Below are 19280 nucleotides of genomic sequence, written 5' to 3' on the forward strand. Positions count from 1 at the left end.
AAATTATGGAAACAACTACCACATTAAAGTAAAACTTCAATTTAATATAAAGCAAAATAATCACTTGATGTTTCAACCTTCACATTGAGGTCATCATGTGGAGTATACACATATACAAGGGAGGTCTGAAAAGTTCTCGGCCTAACAATAAAAAAACGAATTTATAATTTCAAAATTATTTTTATTTTTCAACATAATCTCCCATAACACTAATACATTCATTTTCCAGTGACACTCCAATGCCATTATCCTGTTCCTGTAGTGGTTCTCAGTAAGATCTGCAAAATACTCCTCTACAGCTGCAATCACTACTTGATTTGAAGAAAAATGCTGACCAGCGAGGAAGAGTTTTAGTTTTGGGAAGAGACAGAAATCAGAGGGAGCCAAATCTGGGAAATAGGGTGGATGTTCCAATAATTCATAGTGCAGATCCCTTAATTTTCTCATTGTCAAAACACCTTTGTGGGCAGGTGCATTGTCCTAATGAAAGATGATTTTTTTCTTTTGCAAACCGGGTCTTTTCTCACAAATTTTTTCGTCTAGTCAAGTTAAAATATCAGAATAATATTCCCAGGTTATTATTTTACCCTTTTCAAGATAATTAATAAACAAAATGCCTTTAGCATCCCAAAACACCGATACTATGATCTTTCCTGCTGATGGAACAGACTTCGTCTTCTTTGGCACTGAACAACTGGCTTCTGTCCACTGTTTTGCCTGCTGTTTGGATTCTGGTGTGTAATAGTGAATTCAAGTCTCATTCCATAGTAATAAATCAATGCACAAAATCAGTTTTATTCTTGTTAAAACAGATAACAAGATTCCAAGCATTGTTCAGAGATTTTCATGCGAGTGCGTTTTTGATTTGCTGTGAGCAAGCGTGGCACCCATCTGTGCAAAGCTTTTTCATATGCAATTCTTCATGCAAAATTTATCCTACACATTCTTTTGAAATGCCTATAGTCTCTCAGCAATTTCATGCACTTTTTTTGACTTGCAGGTCATCCAATACCATATCGTGCACTTGATGATTTCTGGTGTTATCACACTTTTTGGATATAGGATCATCCAGAAGGCTGATATGGCCACGTTTAATCTTGCCAGCCCATTTCTTAATTGTTGAAAATGAAGGAGAAGAGTGCCCATAAATGTTGAACTTTGAATGAATTTCTTTTGACGTTAAACCTTCTTTTACAAAGAATTTTATAACTGCACTATACTCAACTTTATTCATTTCAAGGGATACAGACAATACTTTTGCTTCAGACAGTTGTATAAAACAACTGGATAAAATGACTAACTGTATAAAACAATAAACTACTTGATAGAATGACTTGCAATTTCACATAGATGCTTATGACAGATGTACGAACTTAAAAAAACAAATCTTGCCGATAGTGTTGCCATCCATGGTCAAGAACTTTTCAGACCACCTTCATATATACAAAGAAACAAGCTACATTACAGTCTACATAGTATGCTAAAGTTACACTAATTTGGTCAATCGTTAAAACTACTGGCTGGACCTCTGTGAAAAAAAAAGAAAAAAAAAAAAACCTTACAATAACACTAGAGTCCTACTATTATTATTATCTATTTGGTTAAAAAAAAAAAAAAAAGAGAGCGCAACATGCTCTTACATAATTATTCATATAAGTGGTATCAGTGGAACTAGCTGCAGATCCAAGAATGAGCTGCTATGTTTGTATACAAATGCTAGAAGTGTAAAAAACAAGGCAAATGAAATGGTTGCATTAATTGAGTCTATAATAGATTTAGTTTAATCCTTTATCCCAGTGAGAGCAAACCAAGTTTGCGCCTGAAAATATCTTCAGGACTAAATATAGTGTTGTACTATCTTATCCAGTAACTACTTACTGGATAAGATAGTACAACACTATATTTAGTCCTGAAGATATTTTCAGGCGCAAACTTGGTTTGCTCTCACTGGGATAAAGGATTAAACTAAATCTATTATAGTCTAACCTAGTGATAAATAAATTTTCAACATTAATTGAGTCTGTTCACCCAAAAACTGTTGGTATAAGTGAGACATAGTTGGATGAGGATGACAACCTGATAGAAATAGAGATGGAAGGATATGATGTGTTTTGTGAAGATAGAGTAAAAAGGGAGGGGAAGTGCTATTGATGATAGAGAAAGAGTTATGTTCATACAAAGTAGAGATGTAAGAGGGAAATAGTGCCAGTAGTTTTGAGGCAGAATGGTGTGAGATAGAGGTGAATAGAATGCAACTAAGTTGGATGTTGTTATAGATCCGTTAACATGGATGGTAGAGACTATGAAATGTATGACCAAATTAGCCAAGCAAATATGAAAACGGTGATCATTATCGGCGATTTTAATCATGGTAATACAGATGAGATGAGATGGCAACTGGAAGTAAAGAAAATGAGTTTCTTGAGTTTTAGAGGGACAACTACCTCAGACAGTATGTAACAGAGGGCACATAAGGATTGAGGGTCTTTGATTTGATCATCTCATCTCATCACAGGATGTTATTACAAATGAGATGTCAAATCTCCCTCCATTTGATGAGAGTGACCATGAAGTGATTAACTGGTTGATGGGTATTGAAAGTTTATTTTTCACTTGGTTAGAGTATAATAAATTTAGTTTAATCCTTTATCCAAGTGTGAGCAAACAAAGTTTGCACCTGAAAGTATCTTCAGGACTGGGGTAAGGTGATACAACACCAGGGCAACTCGTTGCAAAGGTGTAGCAAGCTACCAACACTTCTGTCCCAGTATCTCCTATAATGCAAAACACATCTCCTTGCGGATATGTCTAATGTTATGCATTAAGGGAAGGGTCACTACCCAGACTAGTTTCGACCTTTATTGAAACTAGTCTGGTTACTACCGAAACTAGTCTGGGTAGTGGCCCTTCCCTTAATGCATAGCATTAGACATATCAGCAAGGAGATGTGTTTTGCATTATAGGAGATACTGGGACAGGAGTGTTGGTAGCTTGCTACACCTTTGCAACGAGTTGCCCTGGTGTTGTATCACCTTACCCCAGTCCTGAAGATACTTTCAGGTGCAAACTTTGTTTGTTCACACTTGGATAAAGGATTAAACTAAAGTTATTATAGTTGATGGGTAGTCAGGTGAGGACTAATGTGAGAAAATGTATGTGTGGAACTGCAAGGCTGGTAATTATGAGAAGCTCAGGAGACAGCTTGCAGGTGTAACATGGAATGAGGAGTTAGCTGAAAAAGAGATCAATGGAGCTTGGGGGGGGGGGGGATATTCAAGAATTGTCTAGTACAGTAGAAGCAATGATTAAATGTATTTCAAGGGTCAGAAGGTTAAATAAGGTAGGTGTGAAATGGATGAATGCAGAGATACAGAGTAAAAGTACATCAAAGGGACAGGAATTCAGAAGCAGTTCACATAAGGCTATCTGATGTGAGATAGAGCCCAGCAGGACTAAATATATTATTGGTTGCCATGGTTCAAATTAGCATGATGCGCACAGGTGTTGAGTAATTATCATGCGATAATTATGGATTATGCGATACACAGGAAATGGCATTATGGAGACAGAATAAGAGAAGTGGTAATAATCAAAACGTTACACAAAAACATTACAGCCTACATCCGTTTCAAGCCGACGTCACATCCGTTTCCAATTTCAGCTTACAATTTTATAGTAAGCTGAAATTGGAAAGCTTACATTTTATAAAGATATATGAATAAAAATGTATTACACAATTTTCAGCACTAAATTAAGTTTGCACTTGTAAATATCTTAGAATACTTTTTTAGAAAGTAGATGCCAAACATGTGATGATTTAGAAATGATAATTTATATGTAGTTGAGGATAACAAAAAAGCCCTTGCTGTAGAGAGGATCTGCACTGCATCTTCAAAATAGCTAAGCATTATCTGATACAAGAAGGTATCAGATAATGTTTATGCATATACTATTGATTGGCAATAAGCTGTGCCCTTCCCAAAGCTTCTGCCATCAATTGTGCTATAAACATAACTTCTTCATGTATAACTTGGGTGTGCATGCTTTCAACAATAGCAAAGGATTTATGTATGTGTGGAAATGAGACAGTGAGTGGAAAGTGATCTCAATATATAACCACCCTATAATAATAACAGGACTGCAGCTTTTTTTTTCACCAGAGGTCAAGCCAGAAGTTTTAACACTTAACCAAATTAATGTAACTTTTGCATACCATTTAGAACTGTAGTGTGGCTTGTTTCTTTGTACATAAGTGTGTATGTGTGTACTCCAGATGACGACCTTCATGTGAAGGAACGTTGAGTGATTATTTTGGTTTATATTAAACTGAAGTTTTATTTTAAGCAGTAGTTGTTTCCATAATTTGTATAATGAATGCTCATCATTATGTAACCATGAAGGATTTATAATACTCCAAGCAATCAAGCAACCAAAAATAAATGATGATATAAATTTATTTTGTAAAGATTAAAAATCGGATAAATATGAATTGTAGGTCAGTTATTTTAAGAGTATGCTATTATAGAAGCATATTATAAATTTTCAGACTAGAAGCAGACTAAATATCTTAGAATAAAATTATAATGATGTATATTTATTTATTAGCATGTGGGAAAAATAAAAGAAATCATTGAGCAAAAAATTTATATAGACTGATAATTCAGTTAACCAGTTGATGGTACTGTTTAGAAGTAAATGCAAATTCCTGAGGCCTCCAGGAAAGGAGTGTAAGGGGCAGTCATCAGTGATATGATACATAGTCTACAAAGCACCACACACAGAAACACACAAAAGGGTAATTGCGAAATTCCCCACAGCAGCCTTGTCCAGTCCCAAATCTGTTTAGCCGATTCTAGAGATGTCAAGATAGATTGAATCCTGGCAGGTCGATGGTTTACAGAGTCTTCTATCAATCCTGGGGAGCTTCATCTGGTAATTCCAGAAGTCATATGGGAGATCTGGAGACAAAGATATATCTTGATGAATATTATGAAGATACATGTTATTTCTGATTTGCTTTAATGATAGCTTCTTTTTTTTTTTTTCTGAAGCATGGAGGAGCGTGGGAAAAAAACATTAACTGTGGGAGAGGAGTATATCGTAAGGTACCAGAAATGGTTCTCATTGTTATGTTTAGCTGTGTGTCTACAAGAGCTGTGTGGCAACTTCAGCTCCAAACTGATACTCTGCAACAGGGAAGACTAGAGCCAAGGCTACTGTTCTAAGAGTGGAGGCATTACAACCCCAAGTTGTGGCTGTCAGCTAATTTATTTTGTGGTTCCTGGCAGATATCTAACTTAATTTTTTCCAAACGTTTTCAGTAAGTCAGACTATGGTCAAGTGTGATGGCAAGGTAACAATTGCTATTTTCATGGATTAGAGTCCTGTTGCAGAAGTTTATTTTTGGTTTTTTTTATGAGCCTCATGATTATTTAGGTGGAAAGCAGAAACAACAGATTTTTTGGGATTGTGAGATAGTCCCCAGCATTCAAAGTAATTTTATGTTGAGCTCAGATCTTTGCTCAGTGTTTCCTCCAGGCCTTGGAAGGCACTGTCTTACATGGAGATAGCTATGTCATCAGAATAGATAAACTTTCAACTAGCTGTTGGAGGGGTATTGCATGTGTACAGGTTGAATAAAGCTAGGCAAGAATGCTGAATTCCTCAATTCTTTCTCTTTAAGGTACACGTTTCTCAGGAACTTCACTTTTATATTTCCTTTGAGAATCATAATCATCGTCTTGCTAGGATTGAGTTGAAGTCCTCTGTTCTTACTGATCTCATTGAATTTGTTAAAAATTCATTCTAGTTCTTCCTTGTCATGACAAAAGAGTACTGCATCATCAGCCTACCTTAGATTACTGAGCTCATCCAATACTTCACATGTGATGACCTCAGCATAGATACCAAACAAGTGAGAAGAAAGTAGGCATCCTTGCATAAATCCCTCTCCAACTTGAAGCCAATCAGTTAATCCAATCTGTTCTTACTATAGCACCTTCTTCACTGTATAAGTTAGCTATCAACCTGATAATGTGTTGAGAAAAACCTATTAATTTCATTACCTCCCACAATTTCATACGCTGAACACAGTCAAAAACTTTGGAGTAGTCTACAAAACACATATTACTATAGGGAGTCGAAATTCTTTATACTTTTCAATGATCTGTCTAAGACAAAGGATCTGATCTCTGGTACTCTCTCCTAAAACCTAATTGTTCAGCAGGAATCTCAGCCTCAACTTTGATCTCAATCCTATTTAGAATGATCGTTAATAAAATCTTCCTTGCATGAGAGATTAAACTAAAAGTTCTATAGTTATTGTGATTTTTCAAATCTCTCTTCTTGTGTAGTAGTATTAGTATTATTATTCAGGCCTCCATGGAGACAAAAGACTCATCGTGGGAAGTCCTTTCTAAGAAACACAAGTCTATCAAGACTCATCGAGGGAGGTCTCTCCTAGGAAACACAAAGTCTATCATACTACTCCTTAAACGCATTGACCGTTCTCGCTCTCACCACTCCATCAGGCAATGCATTCCATGGTTCAACCACCCTCCATGCAAAGAAACCACTCCTCACCCTCTTTCTCACAGTTTCCTTTCATAACTTCCAGGGATGGATCCTTGTCATGACTCCTTCCCGCTTTTCAACCAAGCTAAAGAACTCTCCAGTGTCAACCCTGTAACCACCTCTCAACAGTTTAAAAAGTCTTGATCATATCACCTCTCCTTCTTCTATCCACCAAAGTCTGCAGTCTGCACTCCTTCAGCCGATCCTCATAATTAACATTGTACAGTCCGTCCTGACACCATCTTTGTTATCTGCCTTTGTACGCTTTCCACAGTTAATTTATACCCTTCAAATCCTGGCAATCAGATCTGAGAGAAGTAGTCTAAGTGTGGTCTGATCAGAGTCTTATACAACGGAATGATAACTATTTTATCTCTGCAGGTTAGTGTCCTTCTCATTATTGCAACAATCCTCTGTGTTACCTTCACTATCTTTGCAATATGTCCTCTAAATTTCAGGTTTATATCAATCATCAACCCCAGATCTCTTGTCTCACCTACTTCCTCCAGTTTAACTCCACCCATAGAGTTTGCAACATCCCATCGATGTGTCCCAAACCTCAAGACCTTACATTTTGCTGCATTAAACTGACATCCCCTATTCATTTACCCATCGAGCTTATTCAAATCCTCTTGCAGGGCTACCACATCTGCACTATTACTAATAAACCTTTTCAGCTTCGCATCATCCGCAAACAACTGAATATCCCCTTGCAATCCACGGACAATGTCATTAATATAAAGGCTAAACAATACAGGTCCCAGTATTGAGCCCTATGGAACCCCCACTAGTAACCCTCTGCCTCTTTGATATTGCTCCACCATACACAACTCCCTGATACCTATCGGACAGCCAATCCTGAATCCAGCTGACCAGTCTGACATCCAGACGTATGTGCTGCAACTTGAATATCAGCTTATCATGTGGCACCCTGTCAAATGCCTTTGCTAAGTCTAGGAAAATGGCAGTATATGCCTTTCCCTCATCTAATGCTCTTGTAACTTTATCATAAAATGCTAGCATATTGCTAAAACAAGAGCGCCCCTTCACAAATCCATGTTGATTCTCACATATAATATTACCCTCATCTGCCCAATGCTGTATACTGGCCCTCACTACTTTTTCCTACTGATGACAACACAAACTACCGATGACACACAAACTGGCCTATAATTAGAAATTTCCAGCCTACTACCGCCTTTATGCAATGGCACTATCTTACCTTCCTTCCATTCCATGGGCACCTTTCTCGCAGCCAGACTTTCATTGAAAAGCCAGGTCACAGGAGCTGTCAGTTCCTTAGCACATTCTCTCAAAATTCATGGTGAAATAATATCCAGTCCCACAGCTTTACTAACATCCAGAGTACTCAGTATGTGGAACACACACACTCTCCTCTTGCACCTCTAAACTTGTATGAAAACAGACTTCTCCCAGTCTCTAGACCATGATCATGTTTTCCATATCCTTGTAATTAATCTGTGAAATGCTCTTATACCTCCATCCCCTGTGGCCTTAATTAACTCTGCTGGGATTCTATCTACACCTGGGGCCTTATTGCTATCAAGCTGTCTAATAGCTCTTTCAACTTCGTGCCTAAGTGGAGGAGTTCCAAATCAAAATTTTCCTGGTGAGAGGACTCCTCCAAATATTCCTTATGCTCTCTATTATAAAGTTCCTCACAGTATTTCAATCTGTTAGTACTGCTCAATTCCTGATTTGATGACATTCAATTTGGGCTTAAACTTGTGTTTTAAGTCACAAACTAAATGAAACAGCCCTTTAATTGTGCCCCATAATCTGGAACATTATCTCTTCACATTTATTAGTATAAATTTCACATTTATTAGTATGAGGAGTTAGCTGGAAAAGAGATTAATACAGCTTGGGGGATTTTCAAAAACTATTTAGTAGATGCAATGTCTAAATGTATACCACGGGTGAGAAGGTTAAATAAGGTAGGTGTGAGATGGATGAATAAAGAGATTAAGCATGCAATACAGAAAAAAAGGGCATTGTGGAGACAGCATAAGAGAAGTGAAAGTAACCAATTTCATGAGGTCTACAAAGACCAGGCAAGGAGGGTGACTTGGTTGGTGAGAGTAGCTAAAGAGAGGTATGAACAGCAGTTAGCTAATGAAGCCAAAAAGAATCCCAGGAAGTTCTTTCGATATGTAGCCAGCAAAAGAAAGAATGATTATGGAAGGATGACATTGATTGGAGAAAATGGTATAAAGACAGCTGTTGCAGAATGTGTGGTGGAGATACTTAATGAGCAGTTCATAAAGTTCTTTCAGTCTTGTGAATGTGACTTCATGGAGAGATTAAGAGCAGTTGATGATGGGGAGGAGAGACTGACTGTAAGTGAGCAAGAGGTGTTTGGGGAGTTGAGTAAACTAGATGTAAATAAGGCTGTGGGACTTGATAATATATCACCACGTATTCTGAAGGAGTGTGCCAGAGAGTTGACACCTGCCTTGACATATTTTTTTAATACGAGTCTTGCACTTGGTCAAGTTCCTAAAGAGAGGAAGGAGGACAAGATTGTGCCACTTCATAAAGGAGGTGATCGAACTCAAGCATCAAACTATAGGCCTATCTGTGTGTCAGGTGTTGTGGTTAAGTTGTTGGAGAGGCTTGTGAGAACTAGGATCCAGAGTTGGGTTGACAACAATGGTATTATCTTTGATGGACAGCATGGATTTGCAAAAGGGAGGTCATGTTTTAGTAATCTACTTACTTATTACAATAAAGTGACTGCTTCCTTGGACATAGGAGAAGGATACACAGTAATATACTTGGATTTCGCAAAAGCTTTTGATAGAGTACCTCATGATAAGTTGACAGTCAAACTAGAGCAGATGGGGTTGGATATTAGATTAGTGCATTGGATTGGAGACTGGCTATCTGATAGGTATCAACAAGTTGTGTATGGGGGTGCAATATTCAGGAAGAGGAAGGTCACTAGTGGAGTGCCTCAGGGGTCTGTTTTTGGGCCATTACTATTTAACTTGTATATTAATGATATTGGTGAAGATTTGGATGGAGATATTCAGTTGTTTGCAGATGATGCAAAGTTGGGACGAACCATAAAGAGTGGTGAAGATGTTGTGGCCTTGCAAGAAGACTTGAATAAATTGAGTGATTGGGCAAGCAAATGGGGATGTGAGTTCAATGTTGCAAAATGTAAGGTTTTAAAATTTGGAAAACAAAGATGTGATGCAGAATTTATGCTCGGTGAGAATATATTGTTGGAAGTGGAGGAAATAAGAGATCTGGGGGTGATGGTGGATAGGGATCTGAAATTTAGGGGACACATCGCCAAAATTGTGAAGATAACACAAAGACTTCTGGGAATGATGCGGTAGGGAGATACTTGTTCCATTGTATAAGGCTTTGATTAGGCCACACATGGACTATTGTGCCCAGATTTGGTCACCAGGTTTTCAGAAGGATGAAGAGATGTTGGAGAGGGTCCAAAGGCGACTGACTGAGGTAGTTTCTGACCTCTGGAATGTTGAGTATGAGGAAAGATTGAAAAGATGATGTAATTTGCAGTCTCATGGAGAGAAGGAAGAGGGGAGATATGATAGAGACCTACAAGTTGGTAAGGGGTTGTTACAGGATCAATGGTGGAGAAGTTCTGCAGAGAATAGTGGGAGGTCAGGGGAGAACCAGAGGTCATCCCTGGAAACTGTATAAGGAGGGTGTGAGTAAGGGAGTGAGAGGCAGGTTTTTTCGTGCAGAGTTGTGAGTGATTGGAATGCCTTGCCTGAGAGCGTGGTGTTTGCAAGTAGTTTGAATGTGTTTAAGACACGGTATGATGAGATGTGTGTGTGTGTGTGAGATAAAAGGACATCCTAGATGAGTCTTTGACTCCATGAGGTCTTGTTTAATAATAATAATAATAAAAATGTTTATGTAATAATCTGCAATATTTCTTGAATTTCAGTGTTGTACTATTTATTTTTGAAAACGAAGTATGTATGTGTTATTTTTGATGTGATTTATTAAATTGTTAGATTTATTATTTATTAAACAGAACACAATGGCAGCACTCATGAGGTCAACCATGCAGGTAATAGACCAGTGCAACTAAGTGAGCGCTGTAAAAATCAAATGGCATTAATGACATAGACTTTTAAAAACTGATTTGATGTTGTCAGTGTAATAAATATGCACGCAGAGTGGAAGGGACGACAGACAAGGGAATGTATGGATTGGATTTGTAGGAAGTGTGATATATTATTAGACCATGAAACAATGAATGTGAAGCAGACTAAAAAGATAAAAGATGGCATAAATGAAAGAAATGAAAATGGAACGAAAGCTAGTGAAACTGAGGGAGTGTAAGAATGTAATAATGTAGAAGAGAAAGTTAGCAAAAGTAAAAAATGTAGAAGTGAAAGTTAGTGATAAGGTAGAAAAAGAAAGTATGAACGATGAAACAGAAGTACGGTGTGGCACAACAAGAAGTTGCGAGGCTATGGGAGTGACAGACAGTGAAATTATCAAAATACAAGTTCATCATCATCATCAAATTCCTGCCATGTACCCTCAAGGGATGTACAGGTTATGATAGTACTATAAGAAAAATTTACATCATTGCTAACTTTCTATCTATCTACAATTTTGCTCCAAATCAGTCTGTTACCTGTCAAAACTCCAACATCATCAGATCTTATATTTCTATCGTCTATGGCACTTTTTACCATATCAATCCAACTATATCTTGGTCTACCTCTGGGTCTTTTTCCTGCCAACCTGGCAGAGAACACTTGTTTCACTAATCTTTCCTCGTCCATTCTGTTCAAGTGACCATACAACCCTAAATTAGTTCTGTTAATGCATTCTGGATACTGACAATGTCAAGTTCTTTCCTAATATCCTAGTTTTTAATATGATATTGCCATTGATGCCATCTGTTCATATCCCTAAGGTTTCTCAGGACTTTCAACTGTCCTCTAGTCTTTGGTCAAGTGATTTACTTGTAACCCATTTCTCAGATCCATAAGTTAAAATTGGTTTGAACACTGTCTTGTATACAGCTAATTTAGTGTTCTGACTAATTTCTCTATTATTCCATATGAATTTATTCAGTTGACTTCCTACCATACCAACTTTGTTGATTCTGTTGTCTATTTCCATATTTAATTTACCATCTTCACTAAAAAGCGTGCCTAAGCAGCTGAAATGTTTCACTTCTTCTATAGGTTCTCCATTCACAACAGTCGAAATTTTCAATGCTTCTGCCTAGTTTCACTGTCTTTGTTATTGCTGACCTTCACACCATATCTATTACAACAGTTATTCAGTTTAGTCAGGGAATCTTGCAGACGTGTAGCGAATTTATTTACAAGTATAACATCATCTGCATAAAGTAAAGAGCTGACATTAACATCTCCAATTTCGATATCAAGTTTAATACCACTTTCCTTCATAATGTGATCCATATAGATAATGAATAACAGAGGAGATAATGTACATCTTTGTCTGACACCAGATTTAACATTAAACCATCTTTCTGTACTTCCTTCAATTCTAACTGCTGACTTACAATTCCAATAAAGACTGTATTGCTTGATGTAATGACACACTGACACCATACAACTGTAGCATTTTGAATAGCCTCTCTCTCTCTCTTGGCACCTTGTCATATGCTTTTTCCAGATCTATAAAACTTAAATACAGATCTTTGTTATATTCCCATGATTTTTCAACTATTTGTCGTAAAGTGAAAATCTGATCCTGGCAGCCTCTATTTGGCCTGAATCCAGCTTGCTCTTCACCAAGCTTCTCTTCCACAATCCTTCTCAACTGTTTCTGAAGTATATTGGCATAAATCTTACCAGGAACACTCAGTAGAGAAATACCTCTGTAATTTTCACATTCAGTTTTATTTCCCTTTTTATATATGGGTGCTATGAGAGCTCTACTCCAATCATCTGGAATTCGTCCATCTGTCCAGGCTTTCTGAACTATGCAGTGCAACCACTGTAAGACTTTTTATACCTCCATACTTGAGCATTTCTTGTCCAATATTCTAGCTGCCTTTCCACAATTCAGGCCTTTGATGGCTTTTTTTACTTCAAGTATGGATATGTATTCCTGACTGTATGCCTGTTGAGTGTTTTTTTACCACAGTGCTATTACTGCTTGTTTCATTTAGCAATTTTTCGAAGTAATTACTCCATACTTGAAGGATATCTCCAGTTTTCATGTCACCTTTATCATATCTAATTCCTTTTACAACACTCTTCTCTCCATTTCTGAGCTTCTTCAACAACCTCCAGAATATCTTGCCACCTTATTGAAATTTATTTTCTATGTTCTTACCAAAGTCTTCCCATGACTTTGTTCAACTATTTTATACAGTTTTTAGCTTTCTTACATTTGTCTGTGCATTCTCTCAAAGCACAATCTGACTTATTTGCCAGGAACTTTTGATGTGCTTTCTTCTTTTTCTTTACTGCCACTTTAACTTCCTGTGTCCATCATAGAGTTCTGATTTTTTTTATCTTTGCAGACAACCTCACGACATGCCTCTCTGGCTGAATTAATCAGTGTTTTCATCAGGGCTTGCCACTGAATCACCAAAGTTTAGTTCCTGCACTCAAACTTTTTCATTTTTCCTTGAATAATGTTTGTGTATTTCAGTCTATCGTTCATCTCAGATAGCTGCTGAACCTTGATTCATTTTAAAACTTTTGTACATACCCTTATTTTCAATATGAAATTTAAATTTTATCCTGCTCAAAAGAAAATAGTAATCACTTCCTATTTCAAATCCTCTGTACTGTTTTCTCTGAACCAGTGGGTAAACATTGCTTTCAACTATAACTTAGCCAATGAGACTTTTCTTATTCATTTTGCACAAACTATGGACTCTACAACCATGTTATAAATAATTATAGATAGTATTGTTACAGTGAAAATGATGTCCTAATTTAACATGACAATTGTTATATTAGATTTAGGATCATGGATTACCTATGGTTCTATTTAAAATCAACTCTTAGGGAGTAAATTTAAGTGGGTAGAATATGTGCCTTCCATATGCTTGGGATTTTTAGACCATCATTATTGTTAAGATTAGGGTGATTGATAAGAATCTCACAGGCCTCCTTAAATTTATGTTCATACCATGTTTTGGTGTGATGTAAACAACAGGTGCTTTTCCAGTCAATTCTATGTAAAGTGTTCAAGGTATGATCATAAAGACCAGCTTGACTATAGTTATAATATTTAATGTGTTGTTTATCTTCCTTTTTTCTGAAAGGAACTGTGTGTCCTGTTTCCCCTGTATAGGGCAAATTACAGGTGCAATGAATACGGTATACTCCAGGGTGAGCCAGTGGAGGAAGTGAATCCTTGGATGAGTTGAGTAAGTTTTTTAATTTTACAGGTGGCTTTAAGGTTGTATTTTTGAAGTATTCTGTTTATTTTGTCTGATATCCCTTTAATGTATGGAATGGTTACAGTTTTATTGTAGTCTTGTTTATTTTTGTTTTTCAGTGAGGTCTTGTACAGAATTTTATTGATAATATTTGGCTGTAATCATTTTTTAGGAAGGTATCGATAACTTTTAATTCATCTTTAAGTGCTTGTTAATTGCAGCAAATCTTCAAAGCCCTGTTTTAAAGTGTATTAATCACTGCTAGTTTTTGTGGTGGGTGGTGGTAGGAGTTTTCATGTATATATTGGCCAGTATGTATCAGTTTCGGGTAAACAGTGAACGAAAGATTGCCAGAAGTAAGATGTGTGACAAGTGTATCTAGAAAAGGAAGTGTGTTCTGCTTTTCAATCTTGATTGTGAATTGTATGCATTTGTATTGTTGAATGAAAGAATGTTTCTCTGATGTTGTCTTAAATAGAATATAGCTTTAATGTAGTTGATTTATTTTATTTCATTTATTTATTATAATTTTATTTTATTTTCACTAGAGGTCAGGCTGGCAGAATAACAGTTAATCAAATCAGCTTCTTTTCAGCATACTATGTGAAATGTAATTTAGCTTGTCTCTGTATATACAGCAATCCCTCGATTAATGTGCCTCTGATTAGTGCATCATTTTTTTTCTATACCCAAATTCGATTAGTTCACCTCTAAAATTTGAATAGTGCACCTACATACATCTTAAAAAGAAATGCTACAGATTTTAAAAATTTTCTATATATACATTTTTTATGGCTAACTATTTTAAAAAATCACTCACTAGGATGAAATAATTTAGTTACTGATTTAAAACATTTTACAAAGTTATTTTTTAATGGCATACTACACTATTTCCATGTACACTATGTTCCAAATTTATGTCGTCTGCTAATTACATAGAAGTTTGATGATCATATCTTGTGTCTCCTTTGCAATTGTTTTCCTTACTTTTTTTTTTATTTTAAAGCATTTTACCAACCTTTCACATGAGTAAAAGAATTAGTGAGGAAAAAAGTGTGAAAATGATTCGAAAAGTAATCTCATTGGAAGAAAAACTTGAAATAATAAAGAAAAATGAACAAGGCGAGTCCAGAACAAAGATAGGACAAGAACACAAAAAATGGGTGAATCAATTATAAGAGCAATTTTAAGCAAAGCTGATGAATACAAAGAGAAAGGTAAGGCTGATTCAAGTTCATCATGCATGTGCTCGAAATCAAAGTATCATAATGATTGAATTAGAGAGACTTCTTTCTACATGGATCAAAGATTGTAACTCAAAATGGATCCCACTGAGCAATGACCTTATTAAATCAAAAGCATTGTTTCTTTGCAGCCTTGAAGAGAAAAGGCAATCAATGATGGAAAAGAAGAATTCCATACTAGTGCTGGGTGTTTCAGCATTTCTAAAAGAGAAATAGTCTACATAATGTTCTAATCACAACAGGCGAAGCTGCAAGTGTAGATAAGAAGGTGGCAGCAAATTATCCAGAGATTTTGAAGAAAATAGAGCAAGAAGGGGGCTATCCAAATATTTAATGTCGATGAAACCAGCCTTTTTTCGAAGTGAATCCCTTCCAATACTTTTCTGGCCACATCAGAAATCTCAGCCTGGTTATAAAGTCTTAAAGTCGAATGAAATTACTGCTAGCAATATGTGAGTCGTTTCAAAGCACATTTTTTCATATTATGCAAATGATTTTAGAGGCTTTTCAAATGAATCTAAGTTAATTCAAACTTTGAATTAACTTTGAATCTGACCTGCTAAATTTAGATCCACAGCTGGAAGATCTTGAAGAATATGAAGAAAATTTAATTACTGACAAGCCCAAAGAGATTTTACAGAAACAATTTGAAAATATTTTTCGTACAATCGAAGTGTTTAAGCAGCAATGGTTAGAGGCTGACCCTGATGAAGAGAAAAGCAGTAAAATTTGCAGAAGTAGTATAAGAGGCAATAGGGCAATACCATCAGTTGTATGAAAAAAAAGAAATAGAATGCGTGCCAAATTACGTTAGCTCAATTCTTTGTGAAGAAGTAGAATAATAAATTTATATTCTGAATATGTTTTATTGTCTTTCAGCTTCATGGTTTTCCTTTAACTAGGCCCTGGGATATACCCTAATTCTTTTATAAAAGAAATTAAGGGTCAAAAAAGAAATTTGAGGAATGAATTATACTTTTCCCCATAGGTTATTATATTCGATTAGTGGGTTTTGCCTGTTTTTAAAGAACGCATTAATCAAGGGATTGCTGTATATATGTATATACTCCAGATGATGACCTTAATATATGAAGGACAAAACATCAGGAAATTAAAATAATTACTTATATTACTTATATTAAATATTACTTAATGTGCCTGTTTTAAAGAATGCATTAGGCCCATTAATCAAGGGATTGCTATTATAGCAATCCCTTGATTAATGCAAAACATCAGGAAATTGAAATAATTACTTATAACATGGTTGTAGAGTCTGTAATTTGTGCAAAATGAATGCTGATCACCACATAACACTAAAGGAAAGGAGACTTTTTTTATTCCTTGTCTCTTCTCTCCATGTGAATTTGTGCACATTTTTATGTTGGAACATTGTGTTAGTAATAACCAGTCCATGTCCTGAGCACAAATCCAACAGGTATTTGCCATTATTATTAGAATCCTTTTAGTGTTGCATGGTGATCAGTATTCATTTCAGAAATTATGGACTTTACAACCATGTTATAAATAACTATTTTAATTTCCCAATGTTTCAACCTTCATATTCAACTGGAACCATGTTCCAGTAGCTGCCTTTTTGCTGTTTTCCCTGGTGAAAACAACGGGGGCCTTGTTTAACAGGATGACACCTCAGCAGGCATGAAATTCTGTCATGTAGTACCATCATTTTATATTTTGGTTTAAGCCAGTAAGAATAAAATTTGGGACTGACCCTGATGAATCAGCTAAATCAAAAATTGCCAGCCCATCCTCATTCGTTCAGCATCCAGGTAGATATCTAACAGAGTGCACCACAAGAAAGTGAGGACTGGACATTAGGTCAGAAGCTCTGGTCTGTTCTCCGCATTGCATTAAAGGCCATGTGGAGGTCTCCTCTCAGATATACAGCTTTGAGCCTTAAGCATTCCTTAAGAATGCAAGATTAGATGAAATAATTGTTGAAAATTAAAAATGAAATGAGGAATAGGTGGAGTGATAGGAGACGTTTAGTGGAAACTAATGAAAGTGTTAAAAAGAATATAATGAACAAAAAAATGGTAAAAGAGGTGATGAGTGACTCCAGGATAGCAGTCTATAGAGATTCCATAATTAGAGGATTAGATAATGAGAGAATCCATAAGGTCTGGAATCCAAGGAGAGGACAATTTGGTGTTGGACATGAGGAGGAAACAAGCAAGAGAACTAGTGGTAGTCATGGAGACAAATGATTTAAGTGGACATAAGGAGTATGTAAGGGTAATATCAGGAGGTTATTGAGAAAAGCGAAAAAAATCAGGGTAGTGGGAAAGGTTGTCAGTGTGTTGCTCAGGTATGACAATGATGAGTTGAGACAGAGAGCTGGAATCATGAATGGTATGCTAGTGGAGATGTGAGGAGAAGGGAGAACAGTTTGTGGATGTATGGCACGTGTTTGAGAGAAGAATAGAATTATATAGAGGTAATGGGTTGCATTTAAATGACTATGGAGTGAGTGTACTAGAGAAAGTGTTGCTAGATGGAAGTGTGTGTGCTGCATGCAAGATATCAAAAGTAAGAGATGAAGTGAAAGATCAGGAGAGTAGTTTTGAAGAGACAGAAGCATACAGCAGTGCAAATGATGGTGGTGTGAGAGAAGAAGAGAGACGATAAGAATGCAAGAGGAACAGGGAAATGGGGAAGAGCCCATGGCATAGGGAGAGTGAATGTTGAAAGTAGCAGTGAATGTGTGTATGGAGATGGAGTATATATTGCAATGTGGGTGGGGAAGTTGAGACTGAACGGATATATATAGGATGTAGTGATGAAGGTGATTGGGCAAGGACAGGTGTGGTGGGAAAATCACAACGAACCAATGGATAGGATAGGACTGGTTATAGACTTAAAAATGACCTGCTATGTTTGTTTATGAATTAAGGTGCCAGAAAACTAGCCATTTGGCTTTTTATCTTAACTAAAATATAATTACACCTTTTTTGGCATTCGTATAGTGAAGGTATGCAAGTTCTTTTCACTAAGCTTTGATATCTTCCAGGTCTACCTACTCACTGATGAGACCTCAAAAAAGGTTGAAACCGGTCTGGGTAGTGACCTCTCCTCATAATGTAATGACAGTATTACATCTCATAGGAGCTGTGTTTTACATTATGAGAAAATATCAAGAATAGTGAGGGAGCTTGCTCCACCTTTACTTCGAATTGCCTTCACCGATAGTTTTTCGGCATGAAATTTATAGATCGTAGTTATCGATCTTTAGTTTCACTTACTGGCTATAAAACAACAAAGGATGTTTATCCCCTTATTTTCTATATTAAGGTGCCAGAAAACTAGCCATTTGGCTTTTTATCTTAACTAAAATATAATTACACCTTTTTGGCATTCGTATAGTGAAGGTATTTAAGTTCTTTTCACTAAGCTTTGATATCTTCCAGGTCTACCTACTCACTGATGAGACCTCAAAAAAGGTTGAAAAAACCAGTCTGGGTAGTGACCTCTCCTCATAACGTAATGACAGTATTACATCTCCTAGGAGCTGTGTTTTACATTATGAGAAAATATCAAGAATAGTGAGGGAGCTTGCTCCACCTTTACTTCGAATTGCCTTCGCCAATAGTTTTTCGGCATGAAACTTATAGATCGTAGTTATCGATCTTTAGTTTCACTTACTGGCTATAAAACAACAAAGGATGTTTATCCCCTTATTTTCTAGTTTTAGATCATATCATCAGAGAATGTAATTATGAGTGGGGTTTCACTCTTTCCTCCAGTTGGTGAAAGTTATCACCTGGGTTGTGGCTATCCATATGCAAAATTATAAGACTGGTGATTATGCCAAGTTTAAGAGATAGCTTGGATCTATAACATGGAACGAGGAGTTGTGCGGTAAGGAAATAAATGCTGCATGGGAAATGACAAAGAAATACATAATAGCATCAATGTGTGAATGCATTCCGAAGGCCAAAAGGCTGAATAAAGTAGGTGTAAAAAATGGGTGAATGTGGAGCTTAAGCATGAAATCTGGAAAAAGAAAGTAATTTGGAGGCAGTATAAAGTAAATAATGGTAATATTCAGT

At 36.4% G+C, this 19280-nt stretch overlaps 1 protein-coding gene across 1 annotated transcript in view; it reads right to left on the reverse strand.

Moving 5' to 3' along the window:
- LOC150108087 (multiple PDZ domain protein-like) overlaps window positions 1-19280 on the reverse strand; it is an 859697-nt gene that overhangs the window by 276873 nt on the left and 563544 nt on the right. The gene's annotated exons all lie outside the window — the stretch shown is intronic.

The sequence above is a fragment of the Typopeltis vanoorti genome, chromosome 3 (assembly GCF_054136105.1).
Source record: "Typopeltis vanoorti isolate ZY-2024b chromosome 3, IOZ_Tvanoo_1.0, whole genome shotgun sequence".
In the NCBI taxonomy this organism is placed as follows: domain Eukaryota; kingdom Metazoa; phylum Arthropoda; class Arachnida; order Uropygi; family Thelyphonidae; genus Typopeltis; species Typopeltis vanoorti.